Below are 9,535 nucleotides of genomic sequence, written 5' to 3' on the forward strand. Positions count from 1 at the left end.
GCAGACAGTTGGCCGACGAGTCACCCACTGACGATGTCAGTATACCATCCGGTCACACTATAGGCTACCGCCGATTCCCTAAATACAACATTGTTTTCAATGTATCCCTTTTTTAACTCAACAGTGCTTCGTTACTCGGTCCACTAAGCTTTAGTGACTTATTTAGGTGACGGAAATGAAAACAAGCATTGTTTGAATCCCCGCGAGTGTCGACCTTCCAAGTGCTCGGACTGAGATCGCATGCAGCTGTGTCTTAACCGATAAAGCTATCGCAGCAGATGCAACACACGCTACAAATGTACCTTGTATTTTTCGCTCATTCTCTCTCACGCTGTTTTTTCTGTTGGCGGGCCGTGGGGGTGCCGTCGCGTGTGAGTCATGACGAGAAGTGATGCGGCCTAGACTTACTAGCTCCGGTAGAGAACAATACTTTGACGACGCAGTCAAATCATGACGTCAGGGAGAGCCCTCGGGGGCACAATATCGGAGGTCAACGTTAAATCGTCTAGATAGCAGCAAACATAGTCACCGTGCTAGCATTGAGGCATCGCCCTAGCCGCAGTCATGTCTACGTTCTTTGCTTTCGTGTTAGCTAGTCATAGCTGACTGTTGGAGTAGTGCCGATTCCACTTCAACCTATGGTGTTTCACCCACGACTAACAAGACTGTGAGAGCAGTGGCTGAAGCCGTAAGCTGATGCAGTAAGTGGCGCAGAAAGGCAACGGTGTTGACGGACCTTGGTGGAACAAGAGAAAGACCTGCGAGACATAGAACGCCTGTGCACTCTCAGATCAAGGTACTAACATTTGCCTCCGATGTTCATGACACGCAGTGTGGTAGAATGTGCATGAGCAAGAGCGTTGGTGAAGCCACTGCTCGCCAGCACACTTTATGTCGTTCTTTGTTTATTTTCTCACGCTTTATAAAAGTAAATAATATGATCTAGCGTTTATTGCCTACTTCTTCATGTCATCTTTGCACGTTATTTATAATAGGCTAAGTTCAGGTCTACGCTAACAACGTCCGCTGCCACAACGGTTATATCACAATCATGGGCGTTCATCTTCGCGACGGAGACGTGCCACGAGGCCTCAACGTGAGTACATCCACACCAAACGGCTCTATAGCTGAAAGAAAGCATTAAGGAGTGTACAAACACAAATCATTAAAACACAATTAGCGCTGCTTCCATGAATACGTTTTTCTATTTTCTAATACACCGAATCCCATGACCGAGAGTTCAGGAATTCTTCAATATGGTCAGTTGTTTGGCTAGTTGTTTGGACATCTTGCTTCGGGGAGCACAGATTTGGTTAGGAAAAGAGCACGTAACAAAAAGCGTGGCTCACTCGCATTGAAATTATTAAAAAAAGCTTCACGCCAAAACCCAATGCGTAGGTCTATCGACAACAGTCACTGCCCCAAAAACATTTTTTCAAAACACACGCAAAACTAATCACAATCTATGAGTTTTAAAGGGGAGCGCATTTACTCATTTAGCTGCACCAAATGTTTTGTGCCTTTTTCATCAAGTGCAGGGAAAGGTGCACTTGTCCCTCCTCCTCCTCCCGCGGAGGTCTAGTGGTTGAAGTACTCGGCTGCTGATCTGCAGGTCACGAAATCAAAGCCAAGCTGCAGCGTCTGCATTTTCGATGTAGGCGAAAATGCTGTGTGCCCGTGTGCTCATATTTGCGTGCACGTTAAAGAACTTCAGATGCTCGAAATTTTCAGAGCCCTTCACTACGGCATTCCTCATAGTCCTATGATAGTTTTAAGACCTTAAACTGCATATATCAATCAAACGAAAGGTGCCCTTGATGCTTATAGAAGACTTTTTGAGGAAGCTGATGGTTGAATAGCACTCTTAGAAAACTGATGTCGTCACTTGAGAAAAAGGCAGATATGAAAGAGATTCTTGAGGCGTACCTCATCAAGATTGTGACAGATGCGTTCATTTGTGCCCCTTTGATAGAACTGATGATTGAAGAGACAGCCTTTGTTCACAATTGTTCAGTAATTGTGCTAGTCTAGAAAGTGTTTTTATGCTTGTGGAAGAAACTGACATGTGAAACGATTCCACCTCGAGGCTGTTGCCGCCAGAAAACAATATTTTGAACCAAACTTATTGTGCAGAGCATCATCACATTATAAGACTATGCTTCTCATTTTCTTCCGTTTAAGGATGAGCACTCCGCATTCCTCAAGATTACAGTCTTTTCGATAAGCCATATTGCCGAATTGATACGTCTAACAATCGATTATTTGAGGTTGGAGTATTGATAGTGTCCCGATGGTAATACGAGGCCGCGCCATGAGCAATAGGGTAAAAAGCTCGTCTGTTTCAATTTTCAGGATCTTGTAATTCATAACGAGTGGGTTGAAACCCAGTGACGTGCGGGTATTGATACTTGCACGAACGTTATTGATTTTCGCTTTCTTTACTTTGAATTTTCAGCCACCAATTTTGTCTGGAATGCTCAGCGCAAGCAGCGCCTTATTGTTGGAGAAAGTTCGCAATTCTAGTAGATCGTTTCACTCATAATAGCCTTAAGACAGAAACACTTCATAATAATTTAGAGCTTGCGCGACGACCGGCAATAAGACTGAATTTTTTCGCGGCAGAAGCATAGGTGTAAGAGCTCTTCGCAGCTTGTAAGTTGACCGATGACCGACGTTGTTCTCGCCGCTATCAGTGGGAGTGTGTATCGCTGCATTCAAACCTTCTATTTAAGGACCACAAGTTCAGCCTTATAAATAAATGCGTCTTCAACACACTGGCTGCTGTGTTCGTTTAAGGCCCAAACCTAATTCACAAGGTTGAATGTTTGAATTGATTGATATGTGTGGTTTAACGCCCCCCACCATATAACAATGGAAGAGTGGAGCACTCCGGAAATTTGGACCACCCGGGGTTCCTTAAGATGCACCCAATTATGGGCACACAGGCATAAAGATATTCGCCTGTATCGAAAAAGCAGCCGCCCTCGCAGGGATTTGATCCCTCCACTTTGGCTCAGCAGCCGAGTACCTTGGAAACTAGACTATCTCGGTGGGGTGGTAATGTTGAATCTGTTCCTGATCATAGGTGTAGTTATTGCCGTTGAAAGTTACCTTATTTTAGTGCAGCTTAAACCTAGGTGAGGGGTGTGTTTTTGTGCATAAGCAATGCGTTGGCTTGTGAGTCTTCCAGCATTAGAGAAATAGTCTGGACTTAGCGATATTCCACTGTCTTTTAGTTTCGAAACTGCTAAAACAAGTGAATGTAGGAACAGCAAATCCTAGAAGTAGTTACTTTGTAACTACGGAAGCAAAAAACAAGGACAGAAAAAAGCACTGTTTTTTTTTTTCGAGTTATGTCCTACCAACTTGCCCAAGTTTCCACGTTTCATAGCAGAAAGAAGGTGCTTCCTATGTTCATATATTCATAATTATGGGTCTTGGTCTATTTTTCCTTGGTTAAGACACAAATCCAGCTCAACTGCCAAAAAAAAAAAGATCGGCGCCGATCCTGAACAGCGATCAAGCCACTGGCAGAGGCAACTGCAGCCCGATTACAGGCCCTTTCACACAAAAGACATTAAACCCCAGATCTCTGCATCAATAGCAGCAAGAATGGGCACCCTCGGTAAACCTACCCCAATCTTTTTGGCTAGCCAAAGCAGCTACCAACCTTCCGGCGATTTTCAATTGAGGACCTGGAAAGATGGCTTGAAGAATGCGATCAAGCTTCTTCACTGGCTGGACCACCGAAGTTAAGCTCAGGCATGTGTACTTTGCTTGCGACGAAACAGCTCATACTTCGCTCAAGAATCAAGAGCGAACCCTGACAACCTGGGAAATATTTCGCGCCAGGTTTCTCACCACATTACTGAGCGTCACCCGCATTCACGAGCATCGGTCATGGCACTTCTCGAAACCCACATCCAGGTCTCAAACAAAACCGCTGTACTATTTCAAAGAAACTAAATTTTTCGCCATGCAAATTTAGCCATGCCAGAGGGCATGAAAGTTCGTTTACTCATGCGAGGAAGAAGCAAACTACTCTTCGATGGGCTAACATGGAGTCCACCATCAATATTCAAAGAATTCGTCTTGGAAGCAACCATTGAGAAGACGCTAAAATTTCGCTTCCGAGAGAACAATCGTCAGCTGACTCCAGGGAGTACAGCTTCTCAAGCTCTTGGCTCCGAAGACTTATGCAAAAACATCCGAGACATCATTAAAACAGAGCTCCAGAAGCAGCCTTGGGCATGGCCAGAGTATTGCCACGTCAATTGCCAAAGTATTCTCCAGGAGGTCCACCAGTCACAGGGCGTTCATCAGCTAGCATAGCGGCAGCCGCAAGCTATCAGCCTCGCTGCAATGATCCACCGTGACGCTCCCTCGAGGTGCGCACGCGAACACAGTGCACCACCACAGTTTCACTGCCACCATCAAAGTTTTACGATCCGCCCACAAGCCAGCGCTACGACCCGATGAAACCCTGCGTTTTGGGCTTCTCTGACCAACGCCGACTCTGCTACTACTGCACAAAAGCTGTTCACACCAACCACCGCTGCCAGTGCTGCAAGTCGGGGAAGCGTAGTTTTGCCAAAGATGCGCCACGTCCACAGTAGGGTGAAAGACCATGCGGCGACTCGGACTGCCTCGCCAGAGGGCAGAGTACACCGCGTGATTTTTTTTTTCGTTCTCCATCAAGGGGCCACTACATGTCACCGCACGGCTGGCAGCACACAGGCCCGAACCGGTGCTGTTCGCCTGGCCAGAGTAAAAAAAACTGAGGATGAGGACACCAATCTATGGAGTGGTGGTCACTGTACCACGAAAGGCCGAAGATTCTCCGCCGATGTCAGACGCTGCGAAGAAACCTGCAAAGCAGGACGTGAAGCAGACAGTATTGCAACGAAACTTTGCGGCGAGAGGAAGGCCGAACGACACCGTACGCAAGCAACGGAACAAAGTGACAAACTCGCGACCCGATGCTGAAAGCCAACTGCAATGCATGACGACGAACTGACGACCCACACGTTCTAACCACTGGTGATAGCGTTACAGCTTTTATGAACGTAGGAAGCGACTATTCCGTCATCAGTGGGTCGTTCGCCACAAAGTTTAGGAAAGTCAAGGATGCCTGGGAAGGCCCCGAAATCCTACTAGCTTGAGTCCACCTAGCAACGGCAGAGGCAATCTTCACGCCGAAAGATTGAATTACCAACCCGATATTTGCCGCAAGCTTTGTAGTACTACACCGGTGTTAGAGACATGTGATCCTTAGTATGCACTTATTCAACCTGCATAATGATGTCAACCATTTGAGAAAGAAGTCATTAGTACGCTATTCACATAAACATTTTCCTTTTAGCAGCACTGCACATGGGTGATGAGGATTCTTGCGGCGCTGCGTGTGACGCAACAAATGTAGGGGTGAATGACGGGAGCGCAGCCACAAATATGTCTCAGGTGGGGGGGGGGGTTCAGTCATACATTATGTATGCTTTTGCGTGCATTTGCATTTGTGCGTGCGTATATACGCAAGCAAAATTGAGAAATTTCGGAGTGCAGAGATGTTTAAACTTCAAGTGCTCCGGCTCCACCACTGGTGGACGCAGCGATACATTCTATGTTAGTAGAGCTGGAGGAAAGAAAAAGTATTGACTACTTTGGCATGTGCACACTGCGAGTCAGCGTTGAAGGTGCGCATATATCTCAACCACGTAGTAAGATAAGAGAGAAACGCCAACTCCGCTCGTTTGAAAGGGCCATATCTTGCGACGCCACTTCATGTTTCGCGGTTCATCTGCCAGGTTGCGCTATGAATGGAGTAAAGTTGGTGTATACGGCTGTACGGCTGTTTCGGGGGTCAGTCACCAGGTATTTATTTAGTTTGTGCGTGTGTGTGTATGTTTGGTTTTTTTGTTTTGTTGTTGTTTTTTCTTTTGCCACTCCGTGGGAGAGTGCACGTTTTTTTTTGGAGTAGAGCTTAGACATTCTCTTTTTTGTAGGGCAGCGCTCGAGTTTTGTAATTCTTCAGTGAAACAAGTCATAGGGACAATTGGTGTCGGAAAGACATGGTTAAAAAGACTGTAAAGCGCTCAGGATGTGGGGTAGGTTTGAAAGTTGACCCAAGTGTAGGAGCGGAAGGAGAAGAGGTTGACGCGAATTGTAGACAATGTGAGGTCGAGGGAAAAATGGTGAAAATGATGGTTACCCAAAGTGACTTGCTGATGAGAATCACCGAGATCGAGACTGCATTGGTGACAGGGCAAGAGAAAATGAAGGCAATGGGAGAAAGGCTGAAGTCCACCGAGGAAGCACTAGCCAAAGTGAACAGAGGAGTGGCCTACTGAGAGAACAGTAGGAAACCGGCAACCAGAACGGCGGAGAAAAAAGAGCAAGCCAGTTTGGAAAAAGCAGGTTCAGCCGGTTCAATTGTCGCAAGGCCCAGCTTCAGCGAAGTAGCAGTGGGGCTGGGAGGGGACAAAGCAGCCGGCGTCAGAGGTGCAAGTAGCCCCCAGGTGCAGGACGCTCCAGCTGAAAAGTCACAGCATGTGATAATTGCCGGGTACTCGAGTTTAAGTCGATGCACACAAGCCATCAAAGAAAAGGTAAGAGGTGACAAGAGGGCTGCAGTAAGGGGCGTTCCCAGGACGCAAGCTGGATGCAGTCATGAGGCAAGCGAGCGCAAAACTCAAAACTACAGCTGATAGACGAAACCTCGTGGTATTTTCAGGCGGTTTGAACGATGCGCTAAATGAATATACAGCAGGACTAGCAACCACACTGGCGGAAGGCGTCGATGACAAGCGCGCCACTTTTCCTCAGGCACAGCTAGTGATATGCACGATACCGGAGGTACCGGTGCGCGATAGCAACCTGCAAACAGTGGTTGTCAACGCAAACCAAGAGATATGGCGGATGAGCCGAGAGAAAGGCGTTGAGGTGGTGGAATAAACAGAAAGGTGCATAGGTGGAGTGGTTTTCAACGAGACAAAATTTCCTTCGATGGGCGGCTAGGCCATGAGGTGGGTTAGCGGCTTGCAGGACGCGCAGTAGCTTTTTTGGAGGGCAAGCGGGCCCTTCGGGGTGCAGGATAGCTAGTAAAAAGGAAAACAACCAGGGAGACTCTTTGACAGGTGGTATGGACCGATACGTTTACAAAGTGGCACCAGTATTTAAGATAGGTAGAGTCCGGGGCAGAAATAGACGTAGCCACGAGCGCTGAGCCAATTCAGACATAAGGTATATTAACATGCAGGGTGGTAGGAACAGGCTGAAGTGGGAAAAGATAGAAGAACAGCTAAGGCAGGAGAGGCCGATGGTATACGGTTTTGTAGAAATACATCTCAGGGACATGGAACAACCTCCTAACAATGCGGACTATGCGTGGGAATATTGTAATAGAACAGAAGGCAGCAGAAACGGGGTGGTATTGGGGCACTCATTCATGTAAGTACAGACTGGCAAAGGGTCTAGCAGGAGGGCAGGGAACATTTATGGCTAAAAGGGAAAGTGGCAGGGCAAATGACACTCCTTGGTTTCGTGTACTTGTGGACGGGAGCAAAGGCCAGAGAGAAAAACCAGGCAATGGTAGAGTGTATATCAAAGGGCAATCAGGAGTTAGGAGGAGAGTGCGAGATAATTTATACAAGAATCAATAAATGCGCTTATAGAAGATATAGATGGGTACGACCCGACAGGCAAAAGGATCATGGATATAGGTGAAAGGCTTGATTTGATCATTTGCAACAGTACCGAGAAGTGTGAAGGGCAAATAACATGGGAGGTAAGAAGGCTGCAGTTGACGATAGATTGCGCACTGATGTCACATTGGACGTATGATAAGCTCCAGGGAATGCACATAGATGAAGGTGGCTACAGAAGTCTAGGTAGTGACCACAAACGTATCAAGCTAGGTTTTAGAAGAGCAGTGAAAGTGGGAAGGAGACAAGATGAGCAACTACAAGAAAAAAATATTCAAAAAGGCAAATTTAAATAGACACCAAACAAATTGAGGAAGTAATCACTGAGGATAATAAAACAGTGTGGACATATACGAAATAATTAGACCGTTTTAGCTGGAGCTTGCTAAGGCACGTGACAAGTCACCCTGGAAAAGAAGACACAAACCCAAAAGTTGGTGGGATGAGGAAGTTAAGAGAGCCATAGCAAAACATCAGGAGGCCTCTAGGGAACACAGACATGCTGAGCAGCGGAGTGAACCGACAGATGATGTTGAAAGAAAATGGGAAATCTTTCTAAGCTGTAGAAGGAATGCATTCCTTCTGATCAATGAAAAGATTAGAAGAAAGTGTGCTCTGTGGCTGGCAGAAGTACATAAAAATCTAGAAAGGCAGCTGCGAAATTCAGGAACCGTCTGAACTCCCTAAGAAAATAGACGAGCCTAGACAAGAGGTTTATAACTACAGCTCAAGGTGCTAGGCTAGAAGGAGACGAAGCTATTAAATATATAAAAACAAGAGTGACAGAGAACTTTCAACAAATGCTTTATGCACATCAATAGACAAGGATGAATCAAGTGGCGCAATGGCCTCATTTTCACAACAAGAGTGAGAAAGGGCTGAAGAAAGGGTTCCTAGTTGTACATCAACAGGCCCAGATGGCATTCCACTTATGCTGATAAAGACATTAGGTCCGAAGTCTAAGCAGGCTGTGAGAGAGGCAGTGAGGAAAGTAATAACCGATGGAGAAGTTCCCGATGGATGGAAACTTAGCAGGATGAGCATGATTTATAAATGAAAGGGGGACAAAGCTGACATAAACAACTACTGTTCTATAACAATGCCATCAGTGGTCTACAGGATGGCGATGCAGATTATAAAGGAAAAACTGCAGGCATTAATAGAAGATGAGGGGGTGCTGGGGGAACTTCAGATTGGGTTTCGGAAGCACAGGAGGTTGGAAGACAATCTGTTCTCACTGAGGCAGTGCATCGAAATAGCAGAAAAGGATCACAGGCCCCTGTGGCTAGCATTTTTGGATATCAAGGGAGTGTACAATACCGTGGTTCAAGAGGAATTGTGGGGAATACTGGACAGACTGCGCGTGGAAGATGTAGTCACTAATGTTTTTAAGGATATCTATGAAGGTGACAAGCTAATTATAAAGTCCGAAAAACAACTTTCCAAGCCTGCAGAGGTAAAATGGGGGCTTAGACAGGGGCGTCCCCTGTCACCCTTATTATTCATGATGTAACTACAAGGATTACAGGCCAAAATAGAGGGAAGTGGGCTGCGCTTCAACCTCTCTTTCGTCAAACAATGCAAACCCATTGAACAGGAACTACTAGCATTGATGTACGCATATGATATAGTGCTAATGGCGGACAACGAGGAAGATTTGCAGAGATTTGTGGACGTCTGTGGTAATGAGGGATATAAGTTAGAGTTCAGATTCAGTAAGGGAAAATCAGCAGTCATTACTTTAGTGACATTGACGGTAGTGAGCTTAGAATACAGGAGGTAACGCTACAGATAACAGATAAACACAAATATCTGGGCGTATAGATAAGCAATGG

At 46.1% G+C, this 9,535-nt stretch overlaps 1 protein-coding gene across 1 annotated transcript in view; it reads left to right on the forward strand.

Moving 5' to 3' along the window:
- The first annotated feature begins 686 nt into the window (after positions 1 to 686).
- Positions 687 to 9,535, forward strand: part of LOC119181510 (uncharacterized) — a 622,314-nt gene continuing 613,465 nt past the window's right edge. Inside the window, exon 1 of the mRNA XM_037432765.2 lies at positions 687 to 796. The gene's annotated coding sequence lies outside the window, so the exon portion shown is untranslated. The remainder of the gene's footprint in view (positions 797 to 9,535) is intronic.

This window comes from Rhipicephalus microplus, unplaced genomic scaffold (assembly GCF_043290135.1).
Source record: "Rhipicephalus microplus isolate Deutch F79 unplaced genomic scaffold, USDA_Rmic scaffold_14, whole genome shotgun sequence".
NCBI classification, from domain to species: Eukaryota; Metazoa; Arthropoda; class Arachnida; order Ixodida; family Ixodidae; genus Rhipicephalus; species Rhipicephalus microplus.